The 19,351-nt window shown below is 34.7% G+C and overlaps 1 pseudogene; it reads right to left on the bottom strand.

Moving 5' to 3' along the window:
* Positions 1 to 4,485: 4,485 nt before the first annotated feature.
* On the bottom strand, positions 4,486 to 5,955 carry LOC131176591 (caffeic acid 3-O-methyltransferase-like; annotated as a pseudogene).
* Positions 5,956 to 19,351: the final 13,396 nt, after the last annotated feature.

Here is a 19,351-nt window from a genome sequence, read left to right as displayed (position 1 = left end):
TCAACTGGACAAATCGGCCAAAAATCACCTCTGAAGGCGAAATGACCAAAATGCCCTCCGTTTGGCTTAACGGGTCAAAATTGTCTGTACCGATTGAAAAATTTTTCTAGGTATTTTCTTGGCATTATAATGCCATAGGAACCTCAATGACCCTTCTCTGGAGTCCCAAAAATTATTTTATAATTTTTCCCCCGGGTCTAGGGCTCCTCGTTGCGAGAACCGCAACTTCCCTCCGGTTACCCATTACTTGGGCACCGGCTCGTTTTACTTGGTTGTATTTTATTTCGAAAAATTTTTACTAAATTTTTCTTATTAATTTTTGAGTTAATTATGGTTCCTGACTTTAGCTTAAATATTTTTGGACGTTAGTATGTCCGACCGACACCGATCAGGAGCGAGAATGTACGGAGTTGCTACTCCGCTCTGGGCCGAAGCCCTCACGGTTTTAAAACGCGTCAATAGGGGTTATGAACCATCAACTTATAAACCCAGCATCTCTCCCGTGTTTTGCCGATGTGGGATTTGCCTAGGGTGTTACATAAATAGCTAGGTTAACACATTAAACCCTAGCCACATGTCACCTTTCGATTAGCTCTAGGTTTAAGTGACCCAATCACATTGTGCCAAGTGTCAAACCTATATTTAATCTTGATTTTAATCATCTTACATGATTAAAAAAACATTTGGCAAGCTTATGTGTAATCCCATGTGTCACCATCTCATGGTGCCACGTGTCACACTGTGAAATGACCAAAATGCCCCTGTGTCTTAATTTTGAGTTCTTAACCCAAAATAATTATTTTCTTCTTCTAATTAATTTATATCAAATATAAATTAATTAATTAATCTCTATTAATTAATTTCTCATCAATTAAATTCATATTTAAACACTTTAAATATAAATTTAATTTATACTACACATCCAATAATCTAGATTTGGTTTCAAGTCATGCTAGGGACTTTGCAATTTAATTGCAAACCAAACCTATTTAATTAATCAATTAAACTCTTTAATTAATTAATTAAATCATATTTAAATAGGTGATAACTTGTGTATGTGTGTGACTTACTAGGCTCATCACTAATTGGCAATGAGACATGATATCAACTCTTAATATCATCAGAACTCTTTCTTACCATAAATGATTTCTCTAAATCATTTTATGAACCTCATAGACCATGGTTAACACCTAGCATAGCATGCCATGGCCACCCAATTAGTAATAAGATTTACCTTAAATGAACCTATAATCATATGTTACCATGCACTAGAATCTCTGTACAAAATCCCAACTCAAGTGAGTCATGGTTTATGTCAAACTCCATTTGCTATGAATATTATGTTCTCTTTTAATTCCAGTTCTTGATTAAAAGATTTTCTCATCGAAACTCTTTTACGAATAAATCTATCTGTCTGGCCAGAACTTGAAACATCAAGAACAATTAAATGAATATAGGATTTTATCTCTATTTACTTAGAGGAACAGATTCCATCTTGATCAACACCTACCTCCATATATAACTAGCAGGAGCCAACACATGCCCATATACCCATACATAGTACAAGTATGAAAGCAGATCAAACTCAAACTACCTATATACAAGATAACTGTGCTATCTCAGGTCTAAAGATTATATGCACTGATATGATTTATGACAAAACATTGACAAGAGTAAACTCCATGTGCTTGTCATAAGTATCACTGGTTCGGCCTACTTATCATTTATAAGTGCCTATCATGTTTGTTATATGGCACGAGACTCACCATTCCATCTTATTTATATCTCATATAAATAACTTGGGAACAAACATGAATACAATCTTTCTGGATAAGTCATGTCCTTATTATGAAGTATCATCGATTGTGAACCTATTTATGATACTTTGTGCTAGAAATATTGTCACTCATATTCTTAACAACTTAAGAATAATATTTCTAACAAAATATCAATGGACCTTTTCTATTACACATAAATATATTTTGTAAACGGAAAAGTGGAAATGCCTTTTATTAATAAAATTATGTACAAGATACATACTAAATGATATGCTCTAGGGCATACTACTAACATTAGATTGAATATGAGTAGCAATTAGGTTTTATTGATTATGATCCCAGTTTTCAATAATAACCTAAAGAAACAATAGGGTGGATTAAATGATTTATGTTTCATAAATTGTTGTTCAGCTTAACTACTTCCTTTTCTTGAAGCAGTTATTAATTTGATGAGGATTGCTTAATACCAACTCAGTTAATAATTAAAGTCAATAAGGGTGCTGGGCTCGAATTGATGAGTATAGGGAAGTCAGAGATTTACCTCGCTATTTGGTAAATCTACGTTAAGTATTCAATAAGAGATAATTATATTTCTTTTGTCTATGATCAAATCAATGTATTGGAATGTGAATTATCTTAAACTGAAGTTTGTTTAAATTGATATTTTCATATTTAGTTCTTGAATTTTTGATTTCTTCTGATTTTGTGTTACAAACCCTTCCCCCTCCCCCCCCCCCCCCACCCAATCTTTGTTGCTTTCGTTTTCTATTACACAAGTGCACAAAATTTAATAATTCAGTCTCTAGGGTTCAACCTGAACTTACCACTTATTGCAGAAAATATTTCATAATTGGTAATTTCAGTAAATTTAATTTCTGATGGATTCGACACCCATCATATTATTTTTATTTGACTTCTTAATTCAATTTTAGATTAATATATACAGGATTTAAATTTATTTTATCAAAATTTCTTCGATTTATTTTAATATAAGAAAAAATCAAGAATATAATATATTACTTTATTAAAAATATATTCTAATAAATTTTTTAATAGTTTTATATAATTATAGATGTCACTATCCAATTCTATGGGCGAATAGTTATTAGAATTTAGATCGATAAAATCCACGAAATTCATAGTAAATCTTATTGCTTCCAAACTCATAATCTCACCAAAATTAAGACTCAACATGCAAAATAAAATAAATTAAAATATTATAAATTAATTTGGGTAAACTTAATAACTTTCAAAAATTTATAATTAGGGAGCCCAACTTAATCCTGATACCTAGTATATATAAATCATTTAATTTTTATTAATTAACACAATACATATATACACTTGTATTATAGCGAAGTTCTAATAATTAAACTAATAGATAAATAAATAAAAACTATAAAACTACTAACCAAAAAGTACCTCAACCTGTGAAGAAAAATTGGTGCATCACAATTATCGATTTATGTCACAAAAATTTTAAAACTTCTTTTTAATTTTTTTCTTTGATTTTTTTAAAAAAATAATGAATAATAAATTATTTTTATATATTTTTTCTTTCAAAATTTTAAATTTAGTTTAAAATTTCATTTATTTTCAATTTTTTTAAAATAAAAATCATATTTGAAAAAATCCTCTAATATTTTTGTAAGTATTGATAAGTAATTATTTATTTAATTTATCTTATTAAAAATTATATTATTATTTTCTTAAAGAAAAATTAATAATATTATGTTATTTATATGACTTTTTAATTCTATTTTAATGTTTAAAGGATTCAATTTTATTTTATCTTAATTTATTTGATTTTGTTTTAATATAAGAAAAAAATCCAACAATATATATTATTTTATTTTATTTTAATAATATTAAACTCTAATTAAGTATTTTTTTTCTGTATAGATCAATGTTATTATAGTTTTTAATCTTTTTTTATATTAGCAAAATAATATATCCAATCTTAAAATATTATTGAACTCATTTTGTATTAAAAATCATTGATTTATTAAATTAAAATTTAATAGTTTTTATGTAAATTAAAGTTGAGAATATGTGCTACACAAGTTGACGGACGAAAATTGAAATTTAACCATAAATTAACATATAAACTTGTAATAGTATGTGGCATAAATTTTAATGATACTTAAATAAAAAATTTAAAAACCTTAAATAAAAAATTTAAAGACTTTTATGATATACAACTATTTAAGAGTGAAATTAATTTCTACATTCCTTTAAGTTAAGTAAAATTATTAAAATATTTTATTAAAATATTATTCTATAATAAAAAATAGCACGTTAAGTCCAAATTTATTCTTAATTTTTTTTAATAAAGACGTTTCAATTTATTCTATTTTTGAATTACACTTCAGGTAAAACTAGAAAGTATAGAAATTTTTTTCCTTTTCTTGAAATTTTAAAAGAAATTCCATGCACGTGCAAAGGGAAATAATTATTAATTGAGGAAAAGAAAGATAACCATCTTTCTTGGAATGGGATTTATTTAATTAGCTAAGAGGGCCTCTCAAGAATAGAACAAAGAGAGACTTTTATACAGTGCACGTAATTATTATTATATATAATAATATGTTTTTATTATTAATTATAGTGAAATTAGTATAAAATTTATTATTATTATTATTATTATTATTATTATTATTATTATTATTATTATTATTATAGTAAATCTCACATAAGATTTACCATAACCATTACGACTCTTGCAACTTAAAAATTACTTGTAGGATTCCATGACAGCCCAGATTCCATAACCAACACAAGCAACTTTGAAGTTTATGAACCCAGCTGCTCTAATCAAGGCCTCAAATTCTCTTGTAGTCCTTTCTTTCCCTGAGGGTATCGTTAACATCATGTTATCAAATGCTGAAACATTTTGAGAAGCCTTGCTTGTCTCTGGTTCTTCTGGCAATACTGCATTCATCACTATAAGTTTCCCATTATTTGGCAGCACTTCATAAATGTTCTTCAATATTTTGACCACATTTTCATCACTCCAATTGTGAAATGTATCCTGTATAGATTTATATAATTAGCTCGTGTAATCTTTGTGTTTCTGCAGTCATTAATAATGATGGTATTTGCCTTATAGTCACCTTTATCATTATTGCTTCTCCTTTTGGAATGCTTGTGAGCATATTTCCTCCTACATGCTGGAGTCCTGCACGTAAAAGAAAGTTAATTTTCATTAATCAACTGAATATCAGTATTCAAGGTAATATAAGAAAAAAAAAATCTATGATCATATAAATTTTAGATCATTATACCAGGATAAGGTGGTGCAGTTTGGATCACATGAGGGAGATCATAGTTGATGCCTCTGATGGAAGGGTACTTGGAGATGATCATATTGAGAGTCCTGCCAGTGCCACCACCAACATCAACCAGTGAAGTGAGTCCCTCGAATCCTTTGTAAATCGCTAGAATTCCATTCATAATAAGCGTAGAGCTACCAGCCATTGCCTGGTTGAAGATGGTGTTGAATTCTGGATCTTTATTCGTGTACTCGAATAGAGACATCCCATGAACTTTCTTGAACAGATTTCCACCTTCAAGAATTAGGTCCTTCATATGTAACCTATAACACCAAAATCAACACAATAGTTGAAATTACCTGCATGACTATGAACTGGTAGTCTCCTACTGTCAAGTGTCGAGTTTCAGTCATAGTCATAGTCAAATAAAGAAAAGAAAAATCAAAGCAAATAAAGGGTTATATTTTCCATACCAAACCTCCAAATTGACTCTGTGGCTGGCAAAGGTATACAAGGGAGAGATGTTGCCTTCTTCTACAGTGCCAATAAAGAATTTAGAGGCAGGTGTCAGGCCATAAAGTTTTTCAATCCTGCCGTCGTCGAGGGTCCGTGAGGAGTAAGAGAGGAGAGAATGAGTGGCGAAGAGACGCAGGATACGATCAAGCACAGAAGGGGCATCAGGATTTGTTGTGGGAAGCTGAGAGGCAATTTCAGAGGCAGAAACATGGGCTCCATGGCCAGCTTTGGCTATAATCTCAAAGAGATTTAGCTCGACAGCTGTGCGAAGAACCAAAGGAAAGACATGAGAGAGAAAATACTGTGGCATCTAGACATGCTTCCTCTTCTTGATCTATTTCTCTACTGGGGCTCATACTTGCTGCGAATATGGCTCTGCTTATGGACATCAGGTGCCTTGCAAGCTTGCATATAAAGCCAGATTCCGCGTCGGGTGGCCGTCATTTATTTTATTTTAGATAATTATTTTATTTTACTTTTCAAAGATTATAGTATATTTTTTTGACCGACATCTTTTTGGAAAGTTTGAACACCTTACATCATTGAGTCAATCGACTTTATTACCCAAAATGGCAAATAAATCTTACTTACGCTTAAATTTAAATATAAATAAATAAATATATATATATATATATATATATATATATATATATATATATATATATATATATATATATATGTCACGACCCAACCTATGGGCCGGACCGGCACTAGGACACAGCGACCTAAAGCCCCAGGGCCGTAGTAAGCCTTAACTATTCATTAACTCTAAGGCCCATTTGGGCCCAATTTCAAGAAAACAAGCTGACAGTCCACATAAAATGGACTTTCCAACGAGGAGTTTTGACTCACCCGACTGTAAACACAATAAATACTCAATTGGGGAGCTCAGCTCACCCTCCACATACTCATCAACATAAAATAAATGGGAGCTCAGCTCCCTCATCCAATCCATCAACATGCATAACATATTTAAGTTTACAGGTCCAACATGATAAAAATATTACAGACCAAATTCAAATAAATACTGCTAACACCTGCGGAAATTCTAGGAGTAATTAAAATTACACAATATTGATAAACAACCTGCGAGGTAGAAAAGCAGGTTAACCCAGAACAAATATCCTCCTGTGGCCTGTAAAAATTTTTTGAACAGGAGTGAGCGTTCGACTCAGAGAGTAAAATATCAATCTTAACTATAATCTCTATAACTATCTGAAACTAATGCAACCTGTAGAGTGAAATGCAACATCAACACCCTATTCACATCATAGCATCAAAAAGGTAATTTGGAGCACTCACACACCCTGTAACATCATTCATAGTATATGGGAGCCGATCCTATCTGACTCTCTTAAATCCAACTTGGTGCCAGTGAATAACTCAGCTCGGACTTCCACTTAAATACCAAATCGGGGTCCCAGCGAAGAACTCAAGCCGTGTCTACCCCGAAGGACCGGGTCCCAGCGAAGAACTCAAGCCGTGTCTACCCGTCCTATCCATAGTCCACACCACATCACACGCACGCCAACGCACGCACACTGCTCCAAATTACCGCAACACCATTCATGGCACTTTAACAGTTATGAATGCAACATAAATCGTGCCTAGAGTTTAACTACATAAATATATGCATATAAGTGATGAATTTTAATAATGAACATATAATAATATGTAAATTAGAATTAAAATTAATATTATACTCACAAACTTGACGACAAATTACCGTGGGCGGCGGAGGAAGAAGGTCATCGGCTCACCTGACAATTACATTACATCTATTTAATAAATTTGACTCAATACAAACAAAGAAAAATATCAAGTACGTCCTAAGTCGTGCCGAAAATCCGGCAGAGTCTCCCCTATACCTAGGACCTACCCAACCTGAAAAAGGGCTAAAAACGCACTTCTATATTCACAATCCATATATCAACAGTTCAATCATATCACACAGCCCCTCCTGGGCCCATCAAATCAATCATCCATCACAGTATGTAATATTTCAATTTAGTCCTTATAATTGACCATTTTTGCAAAAACTGCCCAAACAGGCTCTAAAAATTATAAAACTTTGCCCCGCGGTCCTTAGCAATATTACTAAGCTATTGCAAAAAGAATCGTAATTTTCTGAGCTACCACGAATATTTTATGGATTTTTAATCCTATTTAAGCACTAGAAAATTACGAAAAAGCAAGGTTCGGGTTTACCTTTGCCGATTCGACTTGAGAACGCGCTCGGGATGCCTGACAATGGTGGGGTAGGCAAAACCTCGATCCAATTCGGAGACTTTTCCAGTGGTTCTGTGCGCCGGAAATTCACATCAGGACAACCGTCGAATTTCCACGAATTGAGGATACCTACGAAGCCCAATAATAATATATAAAAATCGTGGGTGTTACATTCTTCCCCCTTACAGAAAATTCGTCCTCGAATTTTACACAAGCGAATAAAGCACATGATTATACATTGAACAGATACGGGTACTTGCTACGCATGTCCCGTTCTAACTCCCAGGTGCACTCTTCCACTGACTGACTCCTCCACAAAACCTTAACCATAGGGATCTGTTTTGATCTCAGCTGTCTCACTTGGTAGTCCACTATGGCTACAGGCTGCTCCTCAAATGTCAAGTTCTCTTTTAGCTCTATCATATCCGGCTGCAGTACATGAGAAGGATCGGGAATGTATTTCCTGAGCATGGAGATGTGAAACACGGGATGAACGTGAGAGAGGTTGGGTGGTTCCAACCGGTAGGCAACTGCTCCAACTCTATCAAGAACCTCAAAGGTCCAATATACCGAGGTGCCAACTTGCCCTTCTTTCCAAATCTCATGACTCCTTCATTGGAGAAACCTTCAGAATACATAGTCGCCTTTGCAAACTCCACATCCCTCCGTCTGGGTCCGCATAACTCTTACGCCTCACGAAAGTCGTTTTGATCGTTCCGATTAAAGGAACTACCTCTGAAGTGTACTGCACTAGGTCTACATCATGCACCCTTGCTTCCCCCATTTCTGTCCAACACAGAGGAGACCTACACTTTCTTCCATATAGTGCCTCATAGGGTGCCATCCTATCTTTGGAGTGATAATCGTTGTTGTAGGCAAACTCCACCAAAGCTAGCTGCTCATCCCCTTGACCTCTAAAATCCACGACCCTCATGCGAAGCATCTCTTCCCGTGTTTGGTTTGTCCTTTCGGACGGTCCTTGGGTCTGAGTGTGGAAAGCCGTACTAAAGTTCAATCAGGTGCCAAGTGCCTCTGCAACTTTCTCCAAAACCGAGAAGTGAACTGGGGCCCTCTGCCGAGATATTATGGGCCGGAACTCCATGCAATCGACTATTTCTCGAATGTAGAGCGGGCATCTTGTGCCCGCAGTATGTAGTCTTCTGGTAAGAAGTGGTGATTTGGTCAAGCGGTCTACAATTACCCACATCGAATCATATCCTCGCGTGGTACGAGGCAACCTATCCACAAAATCCATAGTGATCATTTCCCACTTTCATTACGGGATAGGGAGCTCTTGCAGCTTCCACGACGGTCTCGTGTTCAAACTTCACCTTCGACAAGTCAAGCACTTGGACACAAAGTCCGCAATGTCTCTCTTCATGCCATTCCACCAATAGCTATCTTTCACATCATGGTACATCTTGGTGGAACACAGGTGGACATCAGACAAAGGTGTAGTGTGCCTCTCGCATGATTTCATTCTGAGGTTGTCCACATCGGGCACACATATCCTAGAACCTTGCACTAGGGCGCCATCATTGGCAAATCCGAACTCACCACCTTCACCTTCTTTGTACTCTTTCTATAATCTTCATCAATTGTTGGTCTCTTTGGGAAACTCTAACTCTGTCCCTCAAGTCGGCCTCATTGAAAAGTGAGCCAACAATACCCTCATCCGAAAGATCTAGGATTAAACCTTGATCCATCCACTCATGTATCTCTGAATCAACGATCTCTTCTCTGCTTTGAAATGTGCGCCAAATCGCTGTAAGATTTTCTCGCTTAAAGCATCTGCTACTACATTGGCCTTCCTAGGGTGGTACCGATGGGGCAATCATAGTCTTCGAAGCTCCATCCATCTCCTCTGTCTCAAGTTTAAATCCTCTGTTGGAAGATGTACTTCAAACTCTTATGGTCGGTGTATATCTCGCATACTTCACCATACAGTAGTGTCTCCGATTTTTAGTGCAATGACTACGACGCCATTTCCAAATCATGGGTGGGATAGTTACGCTCATGCCTCTTCTGCCTTGAAGCATAAGCCACTACTTTTCCATTCCGCATCAAAACACACCCTAGGCCAACTCGAAGCGCCACAAAGACGGTGTATCCTTCACCGCTCATAGGAAGTGTTAACACAGGCGGTGGTTAGACACTCCTTATCCTCATCATTATAATCGACTCTATCGAGCTCTCTTCCGTCCTTTGCATCTTATCCACTTCCCTTTTCCTATTTTGGTATTGTTGGTATCATTTCAACCTGCTGTACTTATTCCTTAATTTTTGTCTTATCTCATCCTTACACCTTTTCCTTCAAAGATGTCTATCCCATCATCAACTTTAACTTTCTTTTTATTTCTTAGTCTTATCTTGAATACTAGTTTCATTACTTCAAGAATTCTAACCCTATGATTTACTCCTACCACATTCTTCACCTTATGTAACACTTATAATTACCCATAGAATTTTTTTTTTTTTTTTTTTTGTATCCCCTTTTTTCCAACTTAACTATCAGAACATTATCATTCCCTATCAGCCGTAGTAGGAAATTGCTTATACTTGATTAATATGAGCCCCATAAACTATAAGTTCCATCCGAACTAACACTATTTGTAGGAAATATGTGTCATGCCTTAATTCCAAACAAGATACTTCACGTGTTCATTCTCCTTAATATAATCATATATCGCCCATAGCTTTCTAAACTTCAACCTCAAATTACCCATCACAACAATTTCATCTATTGAATCTCAACCATAAATAGTACTTCCTCCAGTTCATAGTTTAAAGCGATTTGCAAGCCTTAGTAGCTAACTCAATTTAACTCCTATCATTACTCATTCGTCCTTTCATACTTAATACTAGGTATGCACTTCTTGTCATTCTCATATCGGAAATTATGTATGAATTTGTGCCTACTAAACTCTCAATAACTAGGTCTCCTTGACTCGGTTCTGTTCCTTATATAACCTTCTAGTACCAAAAGCACAAGCTAAACTTGAAAAGAAAGAAAATATCCTCTTATATTCAACTACACCCGATAGTCATATTATAACGTTTCACCTAAGTTTCTTGGTCTTTCTCTCCAAATTTCATCATCTCCTAGCACAATTATGCTCTACCTATAAGGTATCATCCGCATGAACCCTTTACTGCGTACCATTTTCCTTCTTGACATAATATTTTATAATTTATTAACTTTACTTATACTCGACCTATGATTCATATCTATCATCGTTTTATTGTGCCCTTAACTTTTGTTGATTCTGAAAGATTTCTCTCACTAATAAATTCTTCCAACACTAATTCCACCCTTATCTAGGGTCATTAATTTGATCCTTGAACTTTCTAGTGATTTATAACCATCCGGACTTGTCACTTTTCGCTCTACCCTACTATTGTCCTGTCGTTATTGCTTCACTACAAAGTGATTCATTCGTTGATCACACTAAAAATGTTTGCTGACATTCATAATGAACCTCTAACTACCTTCTCACTATCTCAAAAGTCTAACCTAAAACCCATGTGTCATTATCTATCATTCTTTTCCTCTCATCATACCTATTTGATCCCTTAGTGACTTTTATTCAACTTCGCTTATTAACTTCTCTTTCTCTACCTATTTAGGTAGTCCGCAATACCATCGCACACCTTCTAACATTTACTCATTATTATTGTATTCCATACCTCCATCACTTTTCTTACTAATATGGTCCCATTTTGGGTTTTAAATCCTTGTCATACTCTTAGCCAAGAATAACACTTAGCCTACACTATATATTAACTTTATTCAGTTTATTATGCGCTCTTCAGGTTGTCCTTTCATTTATTTCCTTTGTCTTACCCAAAATAGAACTTGACTATTCTATCCCTTGTTCCATTCTTCTTCCTAACATAATAAATTGTACTTGCTAACTATATCTTCGAGTCTCTATCGCGTTATCATATGTCCTGCTACTGATTTGGTCCTTTGACCACTCTAGCTAGTACTTCCACTAGCATTTAGATTATATTGCATCTGCAATCAATTGCCCAAACTTTCATTCTGCACTTTCTTTATCCATTGGCCTTACGTGATTTATCTTCGCTAATTTATTACTCTTAACACTATTATAATTAGATTATACTATTGTTTTGAATAATTTGAAATTAGAAAGGAACTCAAAGAAATTACAATCATACTTTTATTGTATGATCTCTATTCTTATCCTTTAGCTTACATAATACCCTTACTACCTCGAGAACCGATTCTCAGTAATTTTATTTATTATTATTATTATTATTATTATTATTATTATTATTATTATTATTATTATTATTATTATTTTCCATGTTTACTCAATTCCAAAACTTAAGATTTCGCACCCAAACCCGTCATCCAATTCAAAGGATTTACATCCATCGTGATCCGATTATATATGATTCCTATAATGGAACTTGTATCCTCTCCGTGATACCCGAGCCAACTACTCTCTACCACACTCTACGGTCCATCGGGACACTATTCCATAAGTCATCATTATCGGTAATAACCTTCGATCCATTACGAAAAGATAGGACTATATCCTAACTTGCCGCAACAAAGGTACTACATCTACCACCTTGCCGTAACCATGTCAAGTTAATGACTCTTTTATCATATCATAGCTCTATAAATCATCAATTCATAGTTTCGACCTTCTCTAGGTAGTAGAGTTGTACTTTATTCCATCTTGATACACACAAGGTATACTATTCTCACTCTATAAGTGTCACCTTTACTTTGCAACTAGTCCAAACCTGCAGTCCGATGGCAACTCTTGATGTAACTCTAGCTCATCTTTGGTAATCGAGTCATGACTCTAGTTATCACCCAACCGTGACCTTTCAATATTCTAACTCTAGACTCTAGCCGGAGTTCCCAACTCCTCTGCAAATATAGAACTCGTTCGGCATAATCTGTACCAAAGCGAAGCCATCTCAAACACCCTCATTATGGAGCACCACGGGGATGCACGCAGCTCTACACAATAATCTCATGTCGATCATGTCTGCGACTTACAGAGCGGACATCGAGAACATTGTATAGTTACTACGATACGTCTGACGGACTAGGTCTCCTAATTTCTTATCTCTCCGAATCTTCTATTATCACAAACTTATTACATTTGGGTCATCTCGATGTTGCCAGAGTGGTATCCTCATCCTTATCTAGGCAACTGTACTTTTAAGACTCACTTTTATGTACTCGTGTCTTACACGAAATGGGCACACCATTTAAACCCATCTTGACAAAAATATAACATTTCTTGGAGTACGTATCCTCATGATAGATCTCACATGTCTACTAACTCTATTTCACATTTCTGTACTCCACGAAAATCAAGACACTAATCGAGGTAATCTTATATTTCCCGAGGTATAACGTAGAATCTAGAAACAAAGAATTACAGGAAAGACGAAGCAGAATCCTATACTCGCATGTGACTCTAGTAGACTCTTCCCAACACTTAGATAATTTTTCCTATGAATGGAGCCTAAGCTCGATACCACATTTGTCACGACCCAACCTATGGGCCGGACCAAGACTAGGACACAGGCCACCTAAAGCCCCGAGGCCCGTAGTAAGCCTTAACTATTCATTAACCTAACTCTAAGGCCCATTTGGGCCCAATTTCAAGAAAACAAGCGGACAGTCCGGCCATAAAATGGACTTTCCAACGGGAGTTTTTGACTCACCCGACTGTAAACACAATAAATACTCAATTGGGAGCTCGGCTCACCCTCCACATACTCATCAACATAAAATAAATGGGAGCTCGGCTCCTCATCCAATCCATCAACATGCATAACATATTTAAGTTTACAGTCCAACATGATAAAAATATTATGGACCAAATTCAAATAAATCACGCTAACACATGCGGAAATTCTAGGAGTAATTAAAATTACACAATATTGATAAACAACTGCGAGGTAGAAAAGCAGTTAACCTGAACAAATATCCTCCCGTGGCTGTAAAAATTTTTTGAACAGGAGTGAGCGTTCGACTCAGAGAGTAAAATATCAATCTTAACTATAATCTCTATAACTATCTGAAACTAATGCAACCTGGAGAGAGAAAGGAAACATCAACACCCTATTCACCTCAAAGCAGCAAAAAGGACATTTGGAGCACTAACACACCTGTAACATCATTCATAGTATATGGGAGCCGATCCTATACGACTCTCTTAAATCCAATGCGTGCCAAGAACTCATTTCGGACTTCCACTTAAATACCAAATCGGGGTCCCTGAAGAACTCAAGCGTGTCTACCCAAGGACCGGGTCCCCGAAGAACTCAAGCGTGTCTACCCGTCCTATCCATATTACACACAACATCACACGCATGCCAACGCACGCACACTGCTCCAAATTACCGCAACACCATTCATGGCACTTTAACAGTTATGAATGCAACATAAATCGTGCCTAGAGTTTAACTACATAAATATATGCATATAAGTGATGCATGGGCATGCTGAACATATAATAATATCGAAATTATAATTAAAATTAATATTTTACTCACAAACTTGACGACAAATTACTGTGGCGGCTGGGCGGAGGAAGAAGGCTGTCCCGGCTCACCTGACAATTACATTACATCTATTTAATAAATTTGACTCAATACAAACAAAGAAAAATATCAAGCACGCGTCTAAGTCGTGTGAAAATCCAGTGAGTCTCCCCTATACCTAGGACCTACCCAACCTGAAAAAGGGCTAAAAACGCACTTCTATATTCACAATCCATATATCAACAGTTCAATCATATCACACAGCCCCTCCTGGGCCCATCAAATCAATCATCCATCACAGTATGTAATATTTCAATTTAGTCCTTATAATTGACCATTTTTGCAAAAACTGCCCAAACAGGCTCTAAAAATTATAAAACTTTGCCCCGCGGTCCTTAGCAATATTACTAAGCTATTGCAAAAAGAATCGTAATTTTCTGAGCTACCACGAATATTTTATGGATTTTTAATCCTATTTAAGCACTAGAAAATTACGAAAAAGCAAGGTTCGGGTTTACCTTTGCCGATTCCGACTTCGAGAACGCGCTCGGGATGCCTGACAATGGTGGGGTAGCCAAAACCTCGATCCAATTCGGAGACTTTTCCGGTAGCTGGTCTGTCTGGCCGGAAATTCACAGATCCGGACAACTGTCGAATTTCCGCGAATTGAGGATACCTACACGAAGCCCAATAATAATATATAAAAAATCAGGGGTGTTACAATATATATATATATATATATATATATATATATATATATATATATATATATAATTAATTAATTAATTTAATAATTTTTTATTAATTGGGTGTCTGGACATCCGAGTATTTGCTGCTTTAACGATACTTTTATACTACCCTCATTCCATTTACCCTCAAATTCTTCCCCTTACAATTTCTTTGGAAGAATTAGGTTCCCAACAATTTAGTACAAACCTTATTATGACTATATTCATATTAGTCTTTTAAATTAAATCAATTCAATTATTTTATGGGTATCGTATTGACGCAAACAACTATTTTATTTATTTTACAGAATTTTAATTTTTTATGAATTTTTTATTATTTAATTTAAAATGTTAATGAAAAGGTAACATTTTAATTATTCAAATTAAAAATTATTTTTAATTATATGTATATATAATCCCTCTCTCACTCTCTCTCTCTATATATATATAATAAAGCTAAAACCAAAATAAATTTTAAATTTGACTCTATCGTTGTTTAATATTGTCACACCTTACCCCTCTGTAAGGCATAACATGATCCCGTAGAATACCTAATGAACTACCGAACCTTACCTACCGATAACTCATTAAGTACCCTACAAGGGATTTTAAAACAATTTTCTTATTTTTGATAAGTGGTGAGCATTTTCTAATGGGCATTTAAAACATTTAGTTAAAATTAAAACTAGTTAATATTTTTGGTCCATTTTAATTTTTCGCAAATTTTATAAAAATTTTGACAGAGTTTCCTCTATATTTTGAGAAAACCGTTCTTCGAATACCTGTAAAAAGCACTTCTAAAAGTTTTTCTCAACCACTACTTCGGTTTCACAATCAAACTCAGTCAATTTCTCAAAATTCACAAGTTCAGTAGTTCTCAAAATACTGTCAATCAATATTATTCATATTTCATTAAAAATAAAATAATTTATACACAACCTTACAAATTTATATCAAAAGAAATATAAACTAAATTTTATTACAAACTTCATGCAAATTTGTGTACAAGCTGCTCAAGACCCATTTTTACATGTCCATACATTTATGTGCAATATATACATCAAAAGAAGTATTTACAGTTAGGGTATAAATTATACCCGAACGCTTCAAGCTGATGACTTCACACACTTCAAGAAACTCGATGCTCCTCTAGTCTCTGTATCTGCGATGAATAAAGCTATCACGAGTACTAGGACTCGATGGTGCACAATATACTAAAATAATCTTTATGCAAAGCTTAAAGCACATTCATTCAAAAATTTGGCTAAACATGAAAATTAAATACAATCATGCATTGTGAGATTTTACATGTAAACCAAGTTCATTTCAAAGTATCAAAACACATTTCATAAAACCCACAGTTAGATCACGCCATTCGAAACAAATAGAATCTCAATAGCCAGAGGCTAAAGAGAAATCACATGAATCTCAATAGCCAGAAGCTAAAGAAAAATCATATCACAAGGCTAGCTAGCTCAAATATATGGATATCCATTCACATCCTCTTCTACTGGCACACCTCAACACTTCTCCAGAGAAGGAATCAAAATTCAAAACTAATTACCCCCACTAGTCGTGCTAGTGAGGTGTTCAAATATGTGGTCATGACACTGTGGTTTCAAAACTTATCTTAACAATTTGCTAAACATTGTCTTTTCAAATATACATAATAACTTTCAACAATTTAGATCAAACATCATAAGAATGCCATAATCCGATATTTCATATTATTCAAAACGATATGCAAAAGATGATTATAAAAGTATATGTTGTGCACAAACCTCAAACGAGTCGCCTGTTGGCCTTGACTCGACTCCTCGGGTTCTGTCCCGATATTCTTTTCCACTGAAACACGAAATTTTTCAATGTTTCAGTACTAAAACTTAAAATAAATCCAAAATAAACTTAACTTCACATTTACCTAGCTCTAACGTGTTAAATTCGACGTTCTCGAAATTTTGTGTTTGGTTACTATTCATGCACTATTCAAGTCAAATTATTGACTTTCTAAGGCTTAATAGGTATGGGAACTCCAACTTCACCCACATACCACATTTTGGTCACCAAACTTGTTGGTTTTGGTAATTTGTTTAAAGCTTAGGTCATTTTGGCAAAATTGCCAATTTTCGGTTTTGGTTCTCCGAAGTTGCACTGTTTCATTAGTCGGTCTACTGTTGGAATTTGACAAAACTTCCTTCATAGAAAATGTTCCTTATTGTCTTAAGTGTATTCTCATTTTTGGATCACCTCAATCGGAGTTTTGTAGCTCAAGTTATGGCCAAAATAAGTTTACTGTTTACGTGTACTGTTCATACTGAGATTTTGGTGCTGGCAGATTTTTGGTCCAACTTTGGTTAATAATTTGATCAAGTTAAGTTCATAATTTGGTCTCACTTTCTTCATATGAAATTTTGTACTATGTCTTAGGTTTCCATCGATTCAAGAATCGCCTAAATCCGAGTTTTCTAGAGAGAGTTATAGCCATCCAAACATTGCTGCTCAATGAAAATTCTGCAGAATCTCAGTACAGTAATTTAATTTTGCTCAATGATTTTGAAAGGGTTAATGGCCTAATTTGGGTTGGTGTTCTTCATGAAAGTTTTAGATCTATATGCCCTCTAACCCCTGGCCAAATTTCAGGTCAATTGGACCTGTCTAACTCGAGTTATGACCAAATGAACAGTTACTGTTCATTTGGTCAGTTTAGTGCAGTGGCAACCTGCAATCAATCCACTTTGGTCAATTGTTTCACCAAGTTTTGGTCAGTTTTTGGCCATGGTTCCTCAATGAAAATTGTGCTCTTTTATGTCTATTTTCATCTCCAATTGGTGGCATATCAATTGGACTTGTAAAATTTGAGTTTTGGTCCTTCAAAGTGGGTTTGGTCATGCTGCTAACCTACGAATTTAGTTTAATTTCCTACCATTCCCACACAATCCATTTGATCATAATTGACCATTATTTCACTTCATAATAGGTCAAACATGCAATTTATGCATTTCTCTAATTTTTGGTTCATAAACCCTAGCATTGAAAACCCTAACTCATCATTTTCATGCCTTTAACTAGTTCTAATGGTTTAAATGTTAATCATTTAACTATGTAAAGTTTCTAAACTCATTCAATTGCATCATATTCATACAAACCATACTCCTCCCAACCAGGCCAAATTTCAGCAATGGTCATTCTCCCATGTTTGTTTCATTTAATCAAGTTCTAAGCTCACTTTCAACCATCACATGTGCATTTGAATGGATAAATGAAGAGTTTAGCATACTAACCTTTGTGTAGCAATTTTCTTCCTCCTTTCCTACAAATTTTCCTTCTTTCTTTCTTGCTCAATCCTCTTCTCAAGTTGCCTAGATAAGCTTTAACTATGGTGGCTAATTTTTCTATGGTGGAATTAGGGATTTGATCAAGCTCAAAATGAGCTTTAATGGAGGTTTTGGATGAGGGAGAGGGTGAGGGAGAGAGAATCACGTTTTTGATGAAGAAGATGACTTTATTTTTTTTTTTTCTTTTCTTTTCTTTTCTTTTATGTCTTAGGAAGACCAAAATTCTCAAATTAATAAAATAAATCAATTAAGCCTTTATGACATCATGCATGATGTCATCACTTTGACTTTTCCATCTTCTTTCTTTTTTTTTTATTTATTTATTTTTCTATTAGTTCTTTAATTTAATTCTCGATTCCAAAATTTTCTTTTCTCCGATTTTATTCGACATTAAGTCGAGTCGACTCTGGTCAATTGACCAAATTGCCCTCGCTGCTCATCCGGTTTGCAAATAATCAAATATTTCTTAGGTTCCACGACCTAATTATTTGACCGACTTAACAGTTCTTTTTCGTTATTTTCTTTTCCACTGTGTTCATAAGGGTCCTAAGGACCGCAGCGTCACTTTTTACGGTTCGAAATTTGAGTTTAAAACGACTTCGCAGTCGTTCCCGAGGAGGTCACTCATCGCTGTGACTCTCGGCTCGTTTAACCTCTTATGTTCCGTTTTTCTTATTTATAGTTAACTAATTAAACATTACTAATTATTTGTGTTTATGGCTTCTCAAATTGTCTTAAGTGTGGCCCTAATCCCATTAATTGTCCGGACCGACACCGGTCACCGGAACAGTGAAATATACCAGGCTATGCAACGGGGGTGTTACAAATATATTATTTTCTTTTTTAGAAATTTTTAAACTTTTTTATTGGATGAAGATTTTTTAAAGTTTAAAAAATTAATATTTATTTATAATTAATTACAAGTTTAAAAATCTAATCATATTTAATTATAT

The sequence above is a fragment of the Hevea brasiliensis genome, unplaced genomic scaffold (assembly GCF_030052815.1).
Source record: "Hevea brasiliensis isolate MT/VB/25A 57/8 unplaced genomic scaffold, ASM3005281v1 Scaf178, whole genome shotgun sequence".
NCBI lineage: Eukaryota > Viridiplantae > Streptophyta > Magnoliopsida > Malpighiales > Euphorbiaceae > Hevea > Hevea brasiliensis.
Note: the sequence above shows the minus strand (reverse complement) of the source record. Positions and strands in the feature narration are given on the sequence as shown.